This window comes from Poecile atricapillus, chromosome 19 (assembly GCF_030490865.1).
Source record: "Poecile atricapillus isolate bPoeAtr1 chromosome 19, bPoeAtr1.hap1, whole genome shotgun sequence".
Lineage (NCBI taxonomy): Eukaryota > Metazoa > Chordata > Aves > Passeriformes > Paridae > Poecile > Poecile atricapillus.
The window spans coordinates 9,629,018-9,650,469 of NC_081267.1; the positions used below are offsets into that span (position 1 = coordinate 9,629,018).

Sequence of the window (21,452 nt, forward strand, 5' to 3'; positions counted from 1 at the left end):
TCTCTCCAAAGAAATTTTTTCCCTTTCCCGGACCGGTCGGTGGGGAGGGGCATTTCCCTGGGGAAATCCCCATCCAGAGTTTTCCTCCCTAATTTGCCCTAAACTAAGACATACCCCCATCTAGTAGTAAAGAAATATATAATAGAAGTGTTAGAATAGGCTGTACTTTATGTCAGAATTGTTATCTTTTTGTTTGTTTTAAATGTATAATATGTAAAGAACATTAGTGGACCCACTGTCATAGAGGCTACCCACTAAGAGGGGTGTGTAGATCTTGCTACACTGCCCAGAGAAAACTCACGGATTGGCCCTTAATAACTAGAATACGAGCAAAAAAAAAAAAAATTTGAGACAAAATCAGAGGAGTGGTGGACTATTTATGCCAGAGGAGTTAACCCCTTGTATTATTACCATCCAAACGAACCTGCACCTTTTATAGTAAATATAGTATCTGGGTTGTGCAGACAGTGTCTCCAGGAATTGAGGTGTAATACCCCTTTAGTAAAGCATAAAAGTTGAAAAAAATACATACAAAGAATTAATAAGAGAAGGAGTAATTTCCCTCCCGAAGAATACTCTTGCTGCCGAGAAGATGGTACACCCCGTGTCCCGTGGCAACCGGGTCGACGATGGGAGAGGCAGAGGAGTAATAAACTGTGGAGGGAAACACTCCAATATACATGGGACCAAAGGTCATGGACCAGGAAATGGCACAAGAATGGAAATTATACAACCCAGCAAAATAATTTTTGGAAAATCAAAACTAACACTATACAAAAGAAAAGCCTCTATTATAGCAGGGGAAGCTAATGCTCATTAAAGAAGTTAATAACATTTACAATCTTAATTAGCACATTTAACATTTGTATAAGTAAAACTCACGAACCCTTTTAATTAGTCTTTAATCCAATAGGAAGACCAGGCTATTATTCAATCACAGATCACCTTTGGGGCCCCTAGTTTTCAAGTTACACTAGATTTTCTTATTAAGTAAAAGAATATTAATCGTATCCTGCCCAGACGTAAAGTACTATATATGTGCCCAGCTTCTAATCCAGGCAGAGAATATTGTAATTACCCTGGGGAATTTTACTATAAATATTGAGGCTGTGAAACAATTTCCATAGAGTAAAAAGTACAGAACCCAGATAAGTATTTAAAGGTTGAACAGAGTCCACATAGATGTATAAAGCCCTGGATAAGCCCCTCAAGGGAAGTAACATATACTGAAACTTGCAAATTTCATTACATCAATATTACACAGTCCCAAGACCCTGGGTGGTTATTAGGACGAACCTGGGGTCTCAGGGTATGGGAACCCAGAAAAGATCGGGGAGTGCACATTCTTATAAAGAAAGAGATGGTTCCACATGATTCGGGATCTGTTGGACCAAATCCAGTGGTGTGGGGAGCAGAAGACCCCAAAGTAAGAAATCAGAATAACCATTCAGAAAAATTAGAAAATAGCACACAAGTAACAACCACAGTAGAGACACCCCAAGAATATGGAAATGAAGTTCTTTGGAAAATATTGCAAGCTACCTTTAAAGTATTAAATGATTCACACCCAAATTTAACCAGAGAATGTTGGTTATGCTATAACATTAACCCACCCTTTTATGAGGCCATAGGTTCCATAGCAGAACCAAAAAGAGTAAACGGCACTAATCCTGCTGCCTGTTTATGGAAATCGGGAAGGGAAGACACTCCAGGAATAACATTATCTAGAGTCACTGGAAAAGGGAAATGTGTGGGAAATGTGCCCCCAGATAAGAAACATTTATGTCAAATAAAAATACAGATTGATGACCCTCGCAAGCCAGCTCAGTAGCTGATTCCAGCACCTAATACTAAATGGGTTTGTAACACTTTAAGAGTAACCCCATGTGTAACAGTCTTTAATGAAACCTATGAATTTTGTATACAAGTTATAATAGTTCCCCGAATTATTTATCATCCTGAAGAATATATGTATACACAATACCAAAACTCAGAACACCATTTGGTGAAACGAGAACCCCTCACAGTATTAACAATAGCCGTATTACTAACCATAAAAGGAGCTGGATTAGGAACAGGTGTAGCATCCTTAGTTAATCAATACCAGGGGCTTAAAGAGCTTAAAATTTCAGTAGATGAAAATTTAAGAAGAATTGATGAATCCATAAAAGACCTCACAGACTCCTTAGACTCACTGGTTGAAGTAGTCTTGCAAAATAGAAGAGGATTAAACTTATTATTTTTACAACAAGGGGGCCCGTGTACTACACTTAAAGAAGAGTGTTGTGTATATGTAAATAAAAGCGGGATAGTAAGAGAAACCATGGCCAAATCACAGAAAGAACAGGAAAAGAGAAAGAAAGAACAAATGCAACAGAGTTGGTACGAATCCTAGTTTAATTATTCTCCCTAGCAAACAACTTTACTATCTACTATAGCAGGACCACTAATTTTACTAATCTTAAGACTTACTTTTAGCCCTTGCATTCTTAATAAAGTTATTAACATTGTAAAAAGCAAGTTAGAAGCAGCTCACCTTAAATGAGGCAGAAACCGAAGATTATTTAGAACTAAGTAAAAAAGAATTGCAAAGATTTAGCGAACAAAAGTAGGGAATAGAAAAAGGGGGGATTGTGATAAACAGAGACCCTTTTGTTCGACTAAACATTCAGATATGATACCCTGTAATGTTATATTCTGTAAAATCAAGATTGTTACTTACCCCTTACTTACTTACGATAGTTACTTATGTGTGCATAGTAACTGATGCTTGTATAGCTACTGACGTTTATCATGTCCTTGCTAAGATTCCTTGCATTCCAAAAAATTACTGAGCTAAGCCTTTACAGAGAACAGTGAAGAAAGGTTAAAGGAAGATAAAGACCAAACGACCGAACCCCTAGACCGATGAAGGCGCATGTGCAGAAATACTCGAGGAAAGACACGTCACAGGAGAGCCCGGAGAGCCGGACTGATTAAAAGGAGACACACGGAAAACGGAAGCACGGCCGCGGTGAAGCGGGATCGCTTCCCGGCTGTCCAGCGCTGTCTTTTGCTTATTGCTTGCTTGCTATAATTAATAAAACTTCCCTTTATTAAACTTTAACACTCTCTCGAGTGTATTTATATCAATATTCACTAAATTGTACTATTTTATTAAATTGTATTCCTTCTATATCAAATTGCTATTCAATCCACTAAATTGTATTCTTTTATTAAATTGGATTCTTGTATTCAATTCACTAAATTGTATCATTTTTTTTCTTGTTATTAAACTGCTGTAAACTCAATAGACCTAGTTGTCCAAATTTAATTTATGACACTGCCCTTGGGTGAGTTACAGCCACAGCGAGAGGGAGGAGATGATCCCACCCATGGCTGCTGCTGGGTCCAGACATTTGCTGAGATAAAGCTGAGCCAGAGCTTCAGCATCTCTCCCAAAATCACAGAATCACAGAATGCCTTGGGGTGGAAGACACCTTAAATCTTAAGTGAACCTTATCATTCCATCAACTGCCATGGCAGGGACACCTTCCACTATCCCAGGCTGTTCCAAGCCCTTTCCAACCTGGCCTTGGACACTTCCAGGGATCCAGGGGCAGCCACAGCTTCTCTGGGCAAGCTCTGATCTCTGCCCAGGTGAGCAGGGACAGGAGCCGAGGGAACGGCTGGAGCTGGGCCAGGGCAGGGCTGGGCTGGAGATCAGCAAAAGCTTCTTCCCCCACAGGGGGCTGGGGCACTGCCCAGGCTCCCCAGGGAATGGGCACGGCCCCGAGGCTGCCGCAGCTCCAGGAGCCTTTGGCCAGCGCTGCCAGGGATGCACAGGCTGCGATTGTTGGGGTGTCTGTGCAGGGCCGGGGGCTGGACTCCATGATCCCAATGGGTCCCAGATCCCAGCTCAGCCCCTTGTGCAACTCTCACCCTTTGGCTCAGCCTTTGTGTCCCCTGGAGGCGCTGGCAGAGCTGATGGGGTGGGGCAGGAGCGGGGCAGCCCCAGCGTTCCCCTGGCAGTGACACCACAGCCGGGGCAGCCCCAGCGTTCCCCTGGCAGTGACACCACAGCCGGGGCAGCCCCAGCGTTCCCCTGGCAGTGACACCACAGCCGGGGCAGCCCCAGCGTTCCCCTGGCAGTGACACCACAGCCGGGGCAGCCCCAGCGTTCCCCTGGCAGTGACACCACAGCCGGGGCAGCCCCAGCGTTCCCTCCCTGGAGATGCTCCAAGGGAAGCGTCCAGAGCCGCGTCCAGTCAGCGGAACTGAGCGGCCACTGAGCACCCCCGGCCTGGGCTGTTATGAATTATGTTTGTTCATTAACTGGGATGTGGTTCTTGTAATAGAATATGTTTGTTCATAGGGTATGTTCGTTTGTTAAGCAAAGATGTGGTTAGCTTTTTTTGCAAATTGTGGTTAGCTTATTTTTGTAAAGATATGTTTGTACAGGTGGTACTTTCCGAGTGGTACTTTCCGAGCGGTACTTTCTCGAAAACCAAGAAGAACAGAAGTGGAGCAAGATGCCCCAGCAACAGCCTCAAAGCATGCGCGGAGTGCTCCGGAAGTATAGCAATGATAGGCTCGTGAGCGACTTAAAAGGACTGGCTGGAACCTCAGTAGGCGCGGCAGTTGGCAGGACGGAGATCCCCCTGTCGCCCAGCGCTGCATTGCCTCCTTGTTTTGCTTGCTATGATTAATAAAATTTGTTAATTAGCTATTTCGACTCTTGTTAATCAATAAAATCTCTAAGATGGGCTGCTGTGGATTCCTCTGCAGACAGCTCGGGAAGGTCCCCTTGGCCACCCCCACAGTGCCACAGACAAGTGTCACACACAGTTACAGAGCTCTGCCCAGAGCTGACAGGGGGAGTTAATTTATAAAAAACAAACAAGCACAGCACTGGGAAGGTCTTTGTGCACCGAGGCTTTGATGCAGCCAAGGAAAGCTCTTGGTTCAGGGTCACCTTTCCTGCTCAGCAGAGCCCCGAGTGCCCCAGCAGCAGCAGCAGCAGCAGAGAATGGCAGCATTGCCACGGGCTGGCTCAGGAAGGGGAGATTTCCCCCTCGAGAGAGGCTCCTCTGCCAGGTTTTGCATTCAGGCAGCTGCAGATCCCTCAGCTCTGGTTGCACAGCAGCTGGAAATGCAAATGCAGGAGCTGCGTTCATGGCCAGCCACAGCGGGTGACAGCAAGGACAGGGCCCTGGCAGTGTGACATTTGCAGGGAGCGGCTGCAGCAAGCGCTGGGGGCTGGAAGTGTGTGCAGAAAACAGCCCGGGGGTCTCCGGCCCGAAGAAAAGGAACAAAGTTTCAGTTCTGGCCTCCCCAGGGAGCACCAAAATCGTTCCTTTGCACGGCGAGGTTCCACTGGCGGGTGTTGTAGGGCCCCCAGAGGAGAGCCCAGGGTGTTCCAAGTGCCTCGGCTGGAGCAGCTTTCTGTCCCGCTCCGGGGGCATTCCCGCGGGCTTGGGATCCCTGGGAAGGCGCAGGAGGAGAGGCTGGAAGCGGTCGGTTTGTGGGTTTGGGGTTTGGATTTTTTTTTGTGGGGGGGTGATGGCCGGTTGTGATTTTGGTGTTTTTGTGGGGCTGGGGGAATGTTTTTTTGTGAGCTGTGCCCAGCGGTTTGCAGCCCCGCGGGTGCGGGGAGCGCTGGCGCAGCCCCGGCCCGGGCGGGGCGGCCCCGGGCGGGCTGTGGGAGCCGGGAGCGGCCGGGCGGGCCCGGAGCCGCCGCCTCGGGCCGGGAGCCCCCCGGGCAGAGCTCTGTGCTCGGGGCCGAGGCCCGGGCAGCGCTGGGCGGCCCGTGGGCCCCCAGCACAGGCGGGTCCGTGTGGCCGGGCCGGCTCCGTGTCCGCAGCGGGCTCCGAGGGGAGCGGCCCGGGCCGGCCGTGGCCGTGCGGGGCCTGGCGGGGCTCGGGGGGCCGGGCCGGGCCGGGCCGGGCAGAGGCTGAGGGAGAGCGGGACAAGCGCTGGCACAGCGGCCCCGGGCTCGCCGTGCCCCCCTGGCCACGCAGCCGGGCTCGGGGGCCGCCTGGCTCAGAGGCAGCCCCGGCTGCGGGGGTCCCCGGGGGTCTCTGGGGAGGGGGCGGCAATGGGGGCTGCCGGAGCTCTGTGCCCGGGGCTGGGCGCGGCTGCCGAGGGAGCGGAGCATGCAGGCTCCCCCCATGCTGGGGCTTGCTCTGCCCGCCTCAGGGGCTGCATTGTCAGCCCGGAGCCACATGGGGATCGCCCGGACCAGCAGGGCTGGCAGGGAAAGCGGCAATGGGGGCAGCAGAAACGGGCAATGCCAGTGCTGGGGGTGCTCCCGAAGCCTGCAGATGTTGGGAGCATGAACAAGGGGGCCCAGGGATACCCCAGGAGCCTGAAACAGGGAGTCCAGACAGTGCTGACCACCCAGGACTCCTGGGTTGCCAAAGTGGTGAGGCCAGAGAAGGGGAACCTCCTGGCTTGCCAGGAGCCCCAGCAGACAGAGAGGGGGAACACCAATGCAAACTTGACCCACAACAATCCAGACAGGGGTGGCTTCCAGGACCCCACAGTGAAGAGACCAGAGTGGGGAAATTCATGCTTGGGTGTTTTTGCTGAATCTTGGCCATTTGTGTATTTTTGGAGACTGAATCATGCTGTTTTGGTGGTTTATATGGGCACCAGATGCCCAGTGACTTCTTGAGATAGTTTTTGAGAGAAAGAAACATCTAACCCAATGTCCTCATCCCTTGTATTTCCCCAAACCAGGATTTCCCATTCCCAAACCTTGGCCAGATGGAGAGGAAGGCTATGAGGAAGAGGAAGATGCCCTGGGACACCCAGGCAGGTGAGGAGGAAGTCAGTGCCCCTTTCCCCCTCTCTCCTGCTCCATCTCCCAGCCCAGCATGGCCCCTGGCTGCAGGACAACCCCGCTGCCGACGCCGTCCTGCCGGGGACGCACTGGGGGGATCTCCTTCCCCTTCCCTCTGGCATGGAGACAAATCCCATCCTCTCCTTGTCCTTCCTCCCCCAGACAAGGAGCTGAGGATGGAGACCAGGGAAGACAAATCCCTGCAGCAGAACCTCATGGAAGAGGCCGTTTTGAGCAGCTCCACAGCGCAGGAGTCAAGCAGGGAGGAAAAGCTTCAGAGATCCCGCAGGAGGAGGGGCTCCAAACCCATCCCAGGGTGCTCTGAGGAGGAAAGACCCACCCTGTGCTGGGAAGGTGGCCAGAGATCAAGCCAAGGCTCTGAGCTGGTGGTCCATGAGCAGCTTCAGGATGGGGAGAAGCCCTACAAGTGCTTGGAGTGTGGGAAGAGCTTCAGCCAGAGCAACAGCCTGATCCGCCACCAGATGATCCACACTGGGGAATGGGCCTACAAGTGTGGGGAATGTGGGAAGGGCTTCAGCTGCAGCTCCGAACTCATCCGTCACCAGCACATCCACACTGGGGAGAGGCCCTACGAGTGTCCCGAGTGTGGAAAGAGGTTTCGGGTCAGCTCCAATCTCGTCCAGCACCAGCGCATTCACACGGATGAGAGGCCCTTCCGCTGCCCTGACTGTGGGAAGGGCTTCAAGAGAAACTCCACCCTCGTCAGGCACCGGCGCATCCACACTGGGGAGAGGCCCTACGAGTGTCCCCAGTGTGGGAAAAGATTCACCCAGAGCTCTACCTTGACCAGACACCAACGGAGGCACCAATAAGGGAAGCCCTGCGAGTGCCGCAAGTGCCCCAAGTGCCAGAAGAGCTTTCTGCACTGCTCCAGCTTCATCCCCCCTTGGAGGATCCATGTTGGGAAGAGACCTGGTGATCCATGTTCCCTGTGATCCATGCTGGGAAGACACTTTTACCTTTTCCTGCCCATGGCAATGACATAATGTGAGATGAAAGAACATTAGGGTCGGACCATGTCCCTGTCATTATATTTAATCCCATCTCAGGTCATTGCCAGGGGCAGGAAAAGGACTCCCTCTCTCTCACCAGAGGAGAAGAGTGTCCTTTCTTGTTAGGAGGAGATACGTAGCCAGGAAGAGCCAGTTGGTAGCATTTTAGTTTTCCCTGTGAATAGTTTGTCTTATGCCTTCTGTTATCCAAATTGTTTCTGTTCCTGTTTGTTCCTTATCTTGCATCTGTTCTCAATAAATTGTTCTTATCCCAGCATGGGATCTTTGCCTTTTCTGCTTTCCATGGGAGGCGGGAGGGAAGCGAGCAGCAGTGCGATTTTAGCAGGAACAGGAAATTGGGGAATGCCATTCCTGAAGCCCAGCCCATGGAAACCGAGCATCCCAGCTGGTGCCAGGCCTGGTTGCCATGGCAGCAGCCTTGGGAGCGGGTCCCTGGCTGGGGGCTGCAGGAACCTCTTCCCTCTGGTGCCCAGGGACAGGAGTGGAGGGAGCGGCTGGAGCTGAGGCGGGCAGGTTTAGGCTGGATGTGAGGAAAAGGTTTTTCCCGCGAGGCTGCTGGGGCACTGAACAGGCTCCCCAGGGAAGGCTCCCAGCTCCAGGGCTGGCTGAGCTCCAGCAGCGTTTGGCCAGCGCTGCCAGGCCCAGGCTGGGATTGTTGGGGTGTCCTGTGCAGGGCCAGCAGTTGGACTGGAGGATCCCCATGGGTCCCTCCCAACTCAGCCAATTCTGTGGCTCTGTGATCCCATGAGCCTGGGGATGGGACTGCAAATGGTTGCCATGGCAACGGGCTCTGGCTCCAGGCCTGAGCTGGTGTCCATGGCAACCATCCCTGGCATGGGGTCTCCATGGAGCTGCCAAGGGACTGACCATAGCAACAGGGGCTGTGATGGTTGTCATGGAAACAGACCATAGCAACAGGGGGCTGGTGATGGTTGTCATGGAAACAGACCATAGCAACAGGGGCTACTGATGGTTGTCATGGAAACAGACCATAGCAAAAGGTCATCGTGATGGTTGCCTATCAAGGATCAGATTTGTTACAGGCCCTCAGAGGAGCTCCATGGGGACATTCCAAGAGTCTCCAGGCTGTTCAAGAGCCGGAATGTCACAGGAAGAGACAGGGGCTCCAGAGAGACCTCCCAGGGTTTTCTGGGGATGCTGAAGAGCCGTGTGGTCAGATGCAGTCACAGCAATTCCACGGTGACATCCCAGGAGTCCCCAGGCTGCCAAAGAGCCGGGATGTCACAGACACTCCCAGGGCTTCCTGTCATGGGCAGAGTGGGAGCTTCAGGCAAAAGCTTTATTGCTTTATTCGAGAAACTCCTGCTATGTCTTGAGGTGGAGAAATGACACTCAACAACCACCATGGATTGTCCAACCTCCCCGGGATGCCTAGGTTTTTAAATTCCTTCTTAGGCAGGAGACTGAGAGCCGGAGGATCCAATCCCAGCCCCAGATGTTGTCAAATGTTTATGTGTAAAACATTGGGCAGGTGGAATTGAACCATAATGCAGTTTGTCCAACAGGATTAACGATAGAACACCAGATGTATTTCTATAAATACAGCTGTGATCAATTCTGATCATGATTAGACAGGAGGATTTATTTACTCTACAGAGCAAACATAAAATAGAGTTATTTACTCCAGAGTAGAGGAGCTATAACAATTATTAGACTATAGTGCTCTAGGAAGCAATTTTGAAGTAAACAGGGCCTTGCTGGAGTTGTGTGAGCCCATTCCAGGCACAGCCTCCTGCTCCAGCAGGAACTGCCTTTCCTGTGCCATGGCCAGGGCAGATCCTGCTGCAGGAAAAGCCCCAGGCCAGCCCCAACCCAGGGAAGGGCTCGGGCACAAGTGCCGAGTGCCGTGCTGGGAGCTGTGCCAGGGACAGCCTGAGGCACCAAAGGCACCTTGGCAGCAGCAGCTGCTTCCAGGCCATGGCCAGAAGGCTCCCTTGGCACCCCGGCCTGGTGGCCAGCACTGCAGAGCTGCTGCTTCAGGGCTCATTTCTGGCTGGGCTCTGAAAAGCCACTGCTGCTCCAGGAGCCTGACTGGGAAGCAATTGGCCCCAGCACCCTGGGGACAAGATAATAATGAAACAACTCTTCATGGCAGCAGAGACAAGGCAGGGGCAGAGGAAAGGGGAGAGCCAGGCCCAGGGGACATGGCTGCAATGGTGATGGCTGTGAGGTCACTGCCACTGCAGCAGCCTGGCTGGCCCTCAGCAGACATTCTGGCCAGGAGCGTTGTGAGGGCACCCAGCACATCAGAGAACTCACACAACAGGAATTCCATCCTTGGGGAGGGGAGGGGGCTTTCACTGTGTCAGGTTGCACAGAGATCCTGCTCTTGGAGCATTCTTGGGATGGGGCATCAACTTGTCTGGAAAAGCAGTTGCAGTTTTGTGCCACTCTCATAAAATACCTGATTAAAATTTTTCCTCCTTCTAAAAAATATAAATTAACTCTTGATCACTTTAAAGATATTCATCCCTGTCACTGCAAGATTTTGGAGAAAATAACTTTGACCAGTGCTTCCATTTTCACACACCATGGAGAGGACCCCAAAATCTCCCAGGATGGGGTTTGGAGGCCTCATCACATAAGCAACATAAGAGCTGAGGGCTCTGGGCTGTGCAGCTGCAAGGCCCTGCCAGAGGAAACTTGTGCAGCCCTTTGGCCATGGCTGCTGGCCCTGGGCCTGAGGCCAGCAGGGGACAAGTGACCCTGGCAGCCCTGGGGCCTCATTGCCTCCTTGTCCCTGCTCAGCAGCCTGGCAGGGGCTGCCCCATGGTGCTGCCCTTGGCATTGCACATCCCCACATGCCAGTGCCCCGGGAAGAGCCCTGAGCAATGAGGGAGGGACAGCATCTGCCTTGCCAGGGGCTGGGGCTCAGCCCTTGGCCCTTGGCATTCCTGAAACACATCCAGCTTTGCTCAGCACCACAGACACCTTTCCCTTGCTTGTCCCCAGCTGCCATCAGGGCCTCCAGTCTTCTGCTCTACCTGGAACCTGGGGACGCTTTCTCACTCGTGTCTCTCATTTCAACTACAAGAAACTTCAGTGTTTCTGTCTGTGTTTGAGTTCTTGAGAAGTTTCTGGAGCACACTCTGAGGGACTGAGTGTGATGCCAAGAGCCCCAAAGGCCCGAGAGGGTGATGAAAGTGCTGGTGCTGTGTCTGTGCTGCTGAGCTGGGCCGGGCTCCTGGCCCAGAGGCAGCTCCTGGCAAGGGCAGCGCTGCAGAGAGACAGCTCTGGCCAGGAGCAGCTCCTGAGCACAGCCCAGCAGGGCTGGGGCCCTGCCAGGGCGGCTCAGGGACACGAGCAGGCCCAGACAGAGCTCCCAGGGGCTCAGCACTGGCAGGGGCTGTGGGATGTGCCAGAGGGGGCTGTGTCACAGCAGCACCTCTGTGGCTGTGTCCTGGAGCCCCAGAGCAGCTGTGATGTCAGAAAGGGGCTGTGTGACAGCTCCGAGTGGGTTGTGTGAGGTCACAGATGGGGCTGTGACATCACAGAATTTGTTGTGTGAGGTCACTGAGCAGCTACAGCATCATAGAGGGGATTCTGTGACATCAGAAATCAGGGTGTGATGTCACAGTGTGGGATGGGTGATATCACTTAGTGGGCTGTGACATCACAGAGAGGACTATGACATCAGAGGTTGAATGCATGACATCACAGAGTGGGTTGTGACATCACAGAGTTTCTGTATGACATCACAGAGCCACCACAGGGTGGGCTGTGACATTACTGAGTGGGCTGTGAGGTCACAGAGCAGACACCACAATCCCAGAGGGCAGTTCTGTGACATCAGACAGCAGATTGTGACATCACAGAGCAGCTGTGTGACATCAGAGAGAAGAGTGTGTGATGTCAGAGAGAAGGCTGTGACATCAGAGAGTAGGTTCTGTTATCTCAGAGGGGCTGGGACATCACAGTCCAGACTGGGACATCACAGAATGGCTGTGGGACATCCCAAGGTCTGTGGGGCATGGGACAGGGGGACAGGGAACCCCCGGCAGCATCCCCATGTCCCCCAGGGCCAGAGCCTGGGCCAGGGCTCCTTCACCCTGTCACCAACGAGGGCTTGAGAGCGCTTAAAAAATCCCCAGCAAGGGAGCAGCAAAAACCAGATTTAATATTAAGCAGCAGCAGCACAAAGTTCCTTGGCAAGAGTCACTCTGCTCCTGACTGGACACTTCAGGCACAGCAAGGAAACAAAGCAACAACAAAACCAAACAAAATCCAGGCAATCCAACCAGAAATGAACCCAGAACCGTCCCTCTGTGTGTGTGTGTGTGTGTGTTTGAGCTTAACAGAGATCAAACTTAACAGGACTTCACTTATGCCTTAATTTATACCACAAACATCACAATTTAGCAAAAGCACTTAACAGTATTTAAGCTGACTTATAACATATGACTTCAGGATTTAACAGTGGAATAACACTTAACAATATTCAACTTGGTTTACTGTTGTAATCACAGGCACTGAGAGTGTGCCCTTATCTCTGATGCCTGGCTCTGACATCCAAGAAAACTCTGAATTTCATATAACACTGTGAAAACAACTGTTAAATAGAAAAACCAGGAGGGTAAGTGTGTAGATTAGAGAGATTTCTTATGTCATTGTGTGAAAAAGTTCAGGTTTGGAGTTTAAACTTTTTTAGAAAATAGAGGACAAGATGGAGGATTCAGGGTGTTGTCTCTTGTCCTTCTTTCTTCTTCATCTTCTTCTTCTAGAGGTTTTTGGGTAGTAGTAGGTGATTGGATAGAGAATGCTGCAGTGCAGCACACAGGTGTTGGGTCATTGGGTCACTAAGAAAAAATATCTCCTTGGCATTTGTTAATTGGGTAAATGAACATATAAAAAACCTTGAAGAAGATCTTTGTTAGTCATTTTGCACCTTTCTATCTTAGTGCACATAGCTGCTTGTGGCTCCTTGTACCCTGTATACATGTAATGGAGATAAAAGAAGAATAAACAACCAAGTCCAAACAAGAGAAAACTGCCTCTATCTCATCAATCTTCAGTCCAAGGGGGAAAAAGAACCCATCCACAAGTGTCCCATCAGGACACCAGGGCCACACTGCACCACTGCAGATGGGAGCAAACCCTTGTGGACTGCGTGCCTTACAAATCTGCTAAACCCATGTCACACACATCCCTGAATTTAGACATTTTAAATATGTACATTTATCCACAGATACCCTTTCATCAGCAATATGGGCTATAAAACACACAAGAGAAAAGGGTCGGGATGCCATTGCACACTGGCAGTCAGCCTTTGCTGTTTTGAGAATCCCTCATAGCATCAAAACAACACACATCTCACAGAAAACAAAACATTTCCTACAGCCCTGGAGTGTAACACACCACACTGGCGTTCCTCAAATAACAATAAAACCAATGTGGAAAGAGCACATGGCACTTTAACAGGAATTACTGAAAAACAAGAGGGAGGAATGTGTGGTGGGACCCCAGAAAGCAAAGTAGCTAAGGCTGTTCATGCAATAAATCATTCAGCAGTATCAGAAGATCCCCAAACCCAGGCTCGCTTGAACTCTGCAATTCCAACACAAGTGAAAGACTTAGCAATGTGAGCTCTAACAAGAATTACCAACTTGTCAGTGCCAACCCAAAGCTATTCAAGTAGAAGATAAAACCCCAATGAGCTATATATGCAGTGAAGCAAGGGGTCAATTAATGCTACAACTGGCACAAGATAATGCAAACCAAGACTATCTAAAAATTATAGCTGCAGTACCTCAAGGGAATCCATCTCTGGAGGAGATGATTACAGCATGTGCTAAGGTTGGGACTGGATCTCATCACATGGATATGCTAGCCAATTCTATTACAGCTGCTGTTAAACTCACACCCCATTGCTACAAGTGTGGACAACAAGGCCACGGGAAAATAAACTGTCCACACAAGCCCATTCCACAGGGGACAGCTCAGGGACAAAGAAGTGATAATGCAAGCTGCAACCAATGTGAAAGAGTGAAACATACAGCCAAAGGACACAAACAACACCCTCCTGACAGTACCTCTACGGATGTGATGGAGGAGATTAAAGAAGAGTAACCAGAACAACTTATTCACCATGAAAATCAGACTCTTGAAAAGACAGTTCATTTAAAATCTGTTTGTTTACAAATTGTTTTTCTGCTAAGTTGGGTTTTTCTCACGGCTCTAAATGTTGAATGGCTTTTGTTTCTTGTTTATAGAGTTCAGGATAATCTCAGTTCAAAATACTTTCTTGTTTTTTAATGTTAAGTTGTAACTTTTAACTATAAGTAATTAACCTGTGGCTTGTTAGCTTAAAGGATTGTGATCCTGTCTGCCAGCTCCTGGAAGGGAGTGTTGCAAACTCAATTCAGTACACAAAGCATATTGCTAGCTGAAGAGAATTAATTGTGTCAAGTTAACTAGAAAACTTCATTCAAATTAAACCCATGCTGTCCCTGTTATCATGTCTGCAAAGGGCCCTTGCAGATAGGATAACAGAGAGCATTTTATATTTTTTAATTTAACCAAAAAGGGTGAATTGTCACAGTATGGTCACAGTAGAGCTGGTCAGGACTGGACAAGGTAAATCTAGACATAACACAAATCTAATTTAGCAGTAAATTCTCTTTAGCCATAGATTTTAGCACAAATTTAATTTAGTGAGCCTAATTCATGTCTGAACCACTGCACACCACTGGGCAGGATGCAGGGCAGGGAGGGAAGTATCAGCCAATGGGTGTCTAGCCTGGGAAATTTGAATTTGGTATTCAAGTGAGTTCTGAATAATAAATGAGGCTGTTTTGTCTGATGAGCACCTGGAGCATGAGTCGTGGATTTTGTCTCCTCACTCACGACCAGCACGTTACAGATACACCTTGGGCAGTACAAGAGCCTGGCCAAGGCTACACCCAAGATGGACCAAAAATGGTCATAAAAATGGACAACTCATCACGAGGTCCCACATTTTTAGAAATTTAGGTCCATCTGCATATTTGGGTTCATTGTCCAGTTACAGCTTCAGATGATGAAGTCCCATCCTTCTTGTTTTCTCTCTTCAGTCCACCCTTGTTTATGCTTTTGGGCCTGGAACTTATAACAATTGTCCTTGGTATCAAGCTAGAAAAGGAATTGTTTTTTCTACCTACTCTGTGAAGAGAGCTCACTAACACTTAACGTGAAGTTCAAAACTACAAACCTAGGCAGTGCAGAATATGAAAGATATGAAAGCTAAAACATGAGGCATCACACCCTGAGGGGCTGTGGAATTGAATAATTTTGGAGAGGGATTGAGAAGGATTCAGTGGCATTAAGTGGTTTTGAGGTGACAGATCGATCCCTCTCATCTCTTTGAGTGCCAAGAAATGGAGACAACTCCACCAAATAACCCCACAACCCTCAAATACTCACAAGTATCTCCAAGATTGCCTTGAAGCACTAGTAAAATGTGAGGTTTTAGATGCCTTTGATGAATTTGTTGATTTTTACCACCATTTGTTGGATTTAAAGGGATGAAGATGAATCAAAAGATAACTGAAACCAAAATAAAATGACCTCCAGCCCAGTGTGTTCCCAACACAGATCACTGGGAACGTGGGTCATCAGGGCTCTGCCCAACGTGGGTCCTCTGATGGGGGATGGAGCTGGAGCAGAACATGAAGCTCTTCCTGCACTTGGGGCACTCGCAGGGCTTCCCTTACCGGTGCCTCTGTTGGTGTTGGGTCAAGGTAGAGCTCCTGGAGAAGCTCTTCCCACACTGGGGACACTTGTAGGGCCTCTCCCCAGTGTGGATGCGCCGGTGGGTGATGAGGTTGGAGTTTCGCTTGAAGCCCTTTCTGCAGTCGGGGCAGCGGAAGGGCCTCTCATCCGTGTGAATCCGCTGGTGCAGGAGGAGAGTGGAGCTGGTCTGAAACCTCTTCCCACACTCACCACACTCGTAGGGCCTCTCCCCAGTGTGGATGAGATGGTGGATGGTCAGCTGGGACCTCTGGCTGAAAGTCATCCCACACTCCCCACACTCATAGGGACGTTCCCCAGTGTGGATCCTCTGGTGGAGAATCAGGCTGTTGCTGTGGCTGAAGCTCTTCCCACATTCCCCACAGTCGTAGGGCCTCTCCCCAGTGTGGATGCGCTGGTGCCTGATGAGGGTGGAGTTGTGCTTGAAGCCCTCCCCACAGTCGGGGCAGCGGAAGGGCCTCTCATCCGTGTGAATCCGCTGGTGCAGAAGGAGAGTGGAGCTGGTCTGAAACCTCTTCCCACACTCACCACACTCGTAGGGCCTCTCCCCAGTGTGGATGAGATGGTGGATGGTCAGCTGGGACCTCTGGCTGAAGGTCATCCCACACTCCCCACACTCATAGGGACGTTCCCCAGTGTGGGTCCTCTGGTGGATGATCAGGTGGGATCTCTGGCTGAAGCTCTTCCCACATTTCCCACACTCGTAGGGCCTCTCCCCAGTGTGGATGCGCCGGTGGGTGATGAGGTTGGAGTTTTGCTTGAAGCCCTTCCCACAGTCAGGGCAGCGGAAGGGCCTCTCATCCGTGTGAATCCGCTGGTGCAGGAGGAGATTTGAGCTGGTCTGAAACCTCTTCCCACACTCAGGACACTCGTAGGGCCTCTCCCCAGTGTGGATGCGCTGGTGGGTGATGAGGTTGGAGCTGCAGCTGAAGCCCTTCCCACATTGCCCACACTTGTAGGGCCAGTCCCCAGTGTGGATCATCCGGTGGCGGATCAGGCGGTTGCTCTGGCTGAAGCTCTTCCCACACTCCAAGCACTTGTAGGGCTTCTCCCCATCCTGAAGCTGCTCATGGACCACCAGCTCAGAGTCCTGGCTGGATCTCCGGCCACCTTCCCGGCACAGGGTGGGTCTTTCCTCCTCAGAGCACCCTGGGTTGGGTTTGGAGCCCCTCCTCCTGCGGGATCTCTGAAGCTTTTCCTCCCCGTTGGATTCCTGTGCCCTGGAACTGCTCAAAACGACCTCTTCCACGAGGTTCTGCCGTGGGGATTTGTCCTCCCTGGTCTCCATCCTCAGCTCCTTGTCTGGGGGAGGAAGGACAAGGAGAGGATGGGATTTGCCTCCGTGCCAGAGGGAAGGGAAAGGAGATCCCCCCAGTGCGTCCCCGGCAGGACGGCGTCGGCAGCGGGGTTGTCCTGCAGCCAGGGGCCAGGCTGGGCTGGGAGATGGAGCAGGAGAGAGGGGGAAAGGGGCACTGACTTCCTCCTCACCTGCCTGGGTGTCCTGGGGCATCTTCCTCTTCCTCACAGCCTCCTTCTCCATCCAGCCAAGATTTGGGAATGAAAAATCCTGGTTTGGGGAAAAATATAATGCATGAGCACATTGGGTTAGGGTGCTCCTCCTGCCCAAGTTCATCTCTAGAAGTTACCGGGCATCTGGGGTCCATAAAAACCTCCCAAACACCAAGATTCAGCCCTGAAAATGCCTCCCAGGAGTTTCCCATCTCTGGTCTCTCCCTTGTGGTGTTCAGGGGTTCTGTCCCAGCTCCTGGGGGTCCTTGCACTGGGGTTCCTCTGTCTACTCAGTCCCTGCGCACCCCAGGTTGCTGGGAGTGCCAGAAATCCAAAAAGTCCCCCCCATTTCCATCTCTTCATTTAGGGATGATGAGGCTTTTTGGATTCCCATGGTCCCTTGTCCCGTGATTCCCTGCTTTGGGGTGCAGGGGGTCCAAGGAGTCCCCCCTGCCCCTCTCCAGGCTGTTGAGGGTCCCGTGAATTGTGGCGCTTCCCCTCTCTGGGCTCCCCACTTTGGGGTCCTGGGGTACACAGGGCTCTGCTCCTCCAGGCTGCCTCTGACAGCAGCCACCACCAGGACCCCCCAATGTCCCCCCAAGGGGCATTTTCCGCTCAGCTTTGGAGTTCTTCATTCTCCAAACATCCCCCCCATAAAACCCAACCTAGGGATCCCCCAGGATATCTGGGTCAAGCTCCCCCACCCTGGTCACCTGTGGGATGGGGGGGGTGATGATCCCACAGGTGGAGGGCTGTGTATTCAGGGAGTGCTCGACTTCGTGGTCCCTTCTACTTCCCCTGATCTTCATTTGTCCCTCTTCTTCCTCCTCTTCATCCTCCCTAACTCCACCTTCTTCTACTTCCATCCCTTCTCTCTCTCCTTCTTCATCCCTCCTCTTCCATCCCTCCTCCTCCTCCTCCCCCAGGAGCAGTGACACCCTCGGTGCCCCGTTCCCAAACCCCTCACAGCCCACGGCAGGAGCGGGGATGGAGCCGGGACAGGTCGGGATGGGCAGCGCGGGGCTCTCCGCTGCTCCCACCCGCTGAGGACGGGGGGAACCCGGCCCGGGGAAAAGGAGAGGGAAACTGGGAAAATTGGGGGCTGCAGATCCAACCTGGGGCTGGCTGGGGACCCTGGCTGGGGACTGCCAGCCCTTGGGGCTGCTCTGGGGAGATGTGGGAGGGGGGAACACAGAGAGGGCTGGGGGATCCCAGGAGTGGCAGCACTGGCAGGGACTGGTTTGTACTGGGATCATCCTGGCAGTGGCTGAGATTGCACTGGCTGTGTAGTGACATCATACTGGGATCATACTGGGATCATACTGGGATCATACTGGCAGTGAGTAGGAGCCTGCAGGGGGCAACTGAGACCAGGTTGTGAGGAACTGGGAATATGCCCTGCGCTCCCCAGAACCCCGGCATCACCCCCCATAGGTCCCATATGTCCCCCAAACCCTTCAGGATCCCCGAGTGCCCCCTCAGCGCCCGTTCGGGACTCCCCAAAGCGTCCCTGGATCCCTGAATGCTCCCGACCCCACAGATTTCTCTTCCAGCCACTGCTGGGAATTCATCTCCCATCATCCCACAACACAGTTCCGCGCCCAAACCTCCTGCCGTGTCCCGCGCCCAAACCTCCTGCCGTGCCCCCCGCCCTAAAGATCCCGGTTACAGCTCCCCAGGTTCCCCCCAAGTGCTCCCGAGCCGTATACATTCGCCCCCAGCACCTGCAGCACGGCTCGGACGCAAAAGTTTTCTCCAAGCGCTTCCCCACACCACCAAACGCGCCTTCCGAGCCACTTCCGGGACTACAGCTCCCATCATGCTCCGCGGCGCCCATAGAGCGCTATTCCAGCCGGGACTCCATCTCCCGTCATGCCCCGCGCCTCACCGGAACCCATTGGAGCTGCGCCTACAACTCCCGTGAAGCTCCGCGGCCCCATTAAACCGTATTATACCGGCGCCTACAACTCCCATCATCCCCCGCGGCCCATAGATTCCCTGTTACAGCCCCCCAAGTGCCCGCCTGGACCCCGAAGGGCCCCCAGATTCCCCTCCCTGACCTCCAAGTGCCCCCCTGGACCCCCAAGTGCTCCCCTGGATCCCGAATTGTCCCACAGAATCCCTAAGTGCCCCTCCAAGTGCCCACCCGGCTCCCCCAAGTGTCCTCCAGACCCCCAGGTTCTCTCTAAATTCCCTCCCCAGACCCAAAACTGCCCCAAATGTTCCCCAGAAAAGTCCCCATGGACCCCAAAGTGGTCCCTTTTACCCTGTCTGAGAAAATGATAAAAATTATGATCAAAAGACTAAAAATAGGAATAATTAGCATAAAGAGGGTGAAATAGTAGTCAATTAATTAATGAAGGGAATTGTGGTACTTAGAATCAAAGACCGATAATGTTTTTAGTTGATAAAAATGTATCAATTCTTTTATATAAATATAAAAAATAGGTTATAAAAATACAGAATAATATTATTATAAAAATCAAAATTTTATTTTTATAAATTAATTAGATTTTAATGATAAAGAAAAGTTTATAAATGTTTTCAATGTTTTGGGATGTCAGTCCCAGGTGGGCGATGTCAGACATGCTGAGGCTCGGGGTTAGGAGCAGGTTGTCCAAACAGGGGCAGCCCACAAGGGGCTCATTCTTCTCTGTGACCAGACCTCCTCAGGAGACATTCAGCATCAGGATTGTAAAGAGTAAATCGTGACCTCCTGATCAGTACACAAAGATGTTTTACAGTTTGAACAGTAGAATGTTGTCACCGTAAGGGGCCTTCTTTGTTAATATACCTCATGTTGTGTCATGTTTGTTAAATAAAAAATGTTGTTGTACCAGCCTTCTTTGTTAAAATATTGTTATAAATTAAATTAGAATTTTGACAACTAGGTCCCTTTGGTTAATGGCAGTTTAATTAAAAATGAATACAATTTACTAAATTGAAGAGTAATGTGGTATAAAAGAATACAGTTCAGTAAAATAATACAGTTTAATAAAATTTAAAATTTATATATAATCTGCTAGTAATTAAGTATGATTAAAGCATAAGAAAAACCAACCAGGGTACAGAGGCTTCCCACCCTGCCTCACATAGAAAACAAAGCAATTCAAGCTAAACTTATATACTGTATGCTTATACATATTCATTAATGTTTCCTGTAAGTTTCCTCCTATTTCCGATTTTTCTGACGTTACGTCACTATTCCTCACAGCGCACGCCTCACTTGTTGTTAGGAGGTCTTCAGTCTTCTTTTGGTGGTCTTTTGCCAAAGGCTTCTCCTCTTCCTCATTATCCTTTGGATAACCTAACAGGTTTGCGTGTGTGTACTAAGCCTTGTGTTATGTTAGTCTACTAATTAGCCTTATGTTTACTAATCTTTAGGTCCAATGCCTAAATTTGTTCTAATTTTGGTCCATCTCAAGGCCATTTTGGCCTTGAGACACCATTTATCTTCTAAACTGCATCCTGTACCTTAATTTTGACATGTAACATCTGCAAAGGGGTACATCTGCTTTGTAACACTGATTCTTCATTGTTTCTAATAAGAACTTTAATAACAATTACAATTTAGTTAGCACGAACCAATTCCATTTATTACAACTGCAAATACCCCTTATGAACCTTTTTATTGGTTTCCATGCTAATGGCCTTGCTTTCCTCCTTGCTATGGATAAACTTGTATTTTCTCAATTTCTTCTTTTGCTAACTCAATTCTTTGGCCTGCAGATCAGCTGCTAAGCCCATCCACATTCACCTCTTAGTCTTCAGAGGGAAACTTGGAGCACAGTGAGAATCTCCCAGTGTGCAAGAGGGTCCCTGTGTGCCAGCTGCAGCTGGGGCCTCAGCCATCTCCTCTCTCAACAGGTTCCCCTCTGCAGCTTCACAGGAAAGGCCAAACACCTCCCTCAGGGACACGTGTATCACACATTTCACATCTCCATGCCCATACGTGATGTCCCTGTCACAGCTGCATTACCAGCTTGCTGCTGTGCAGATGCTGCCACCACCCAAAGCAAGGCCCTGTGTCCCTGAAGGGACCCGCCCTGCTCTGTGGCCTGGACTGAAGGTGGGTCCCTCCTGCCAGGGCAGGGCCCAGCACAGCTCTTCTGTTCCAATAAAGAGATGGAGCTCTCACCCCAGTGTCTGGCTGGTACCACCAGCAAAGCCCACACAGCACCAGCCCTGGCTGAGCTCCATGTCCAGGAGCAGGCAGGGCTGACCATGGTGTGGGCAGGCAGGAGCCAGGCAGGGGCTGCTGTGACCAGCGGCAGGGCACTGAGGGGCTGGGGGAGTCTGTGTTGAGCATCCCTGGGATGAGGGCACATTTCCTTCAGTGG

General features: G+C 50.7%; 1 pseudogene; it reads right to left on the reverse strand.

The window, feature by feature from the left end:
- LOC131586345 (uncharacterized) overlaps window positions 1-21,452 on the reverse strand; it is a 982,094-nt pseudogene that overhangs the window by 749,285 nt on the left and 211,357 nt on the right.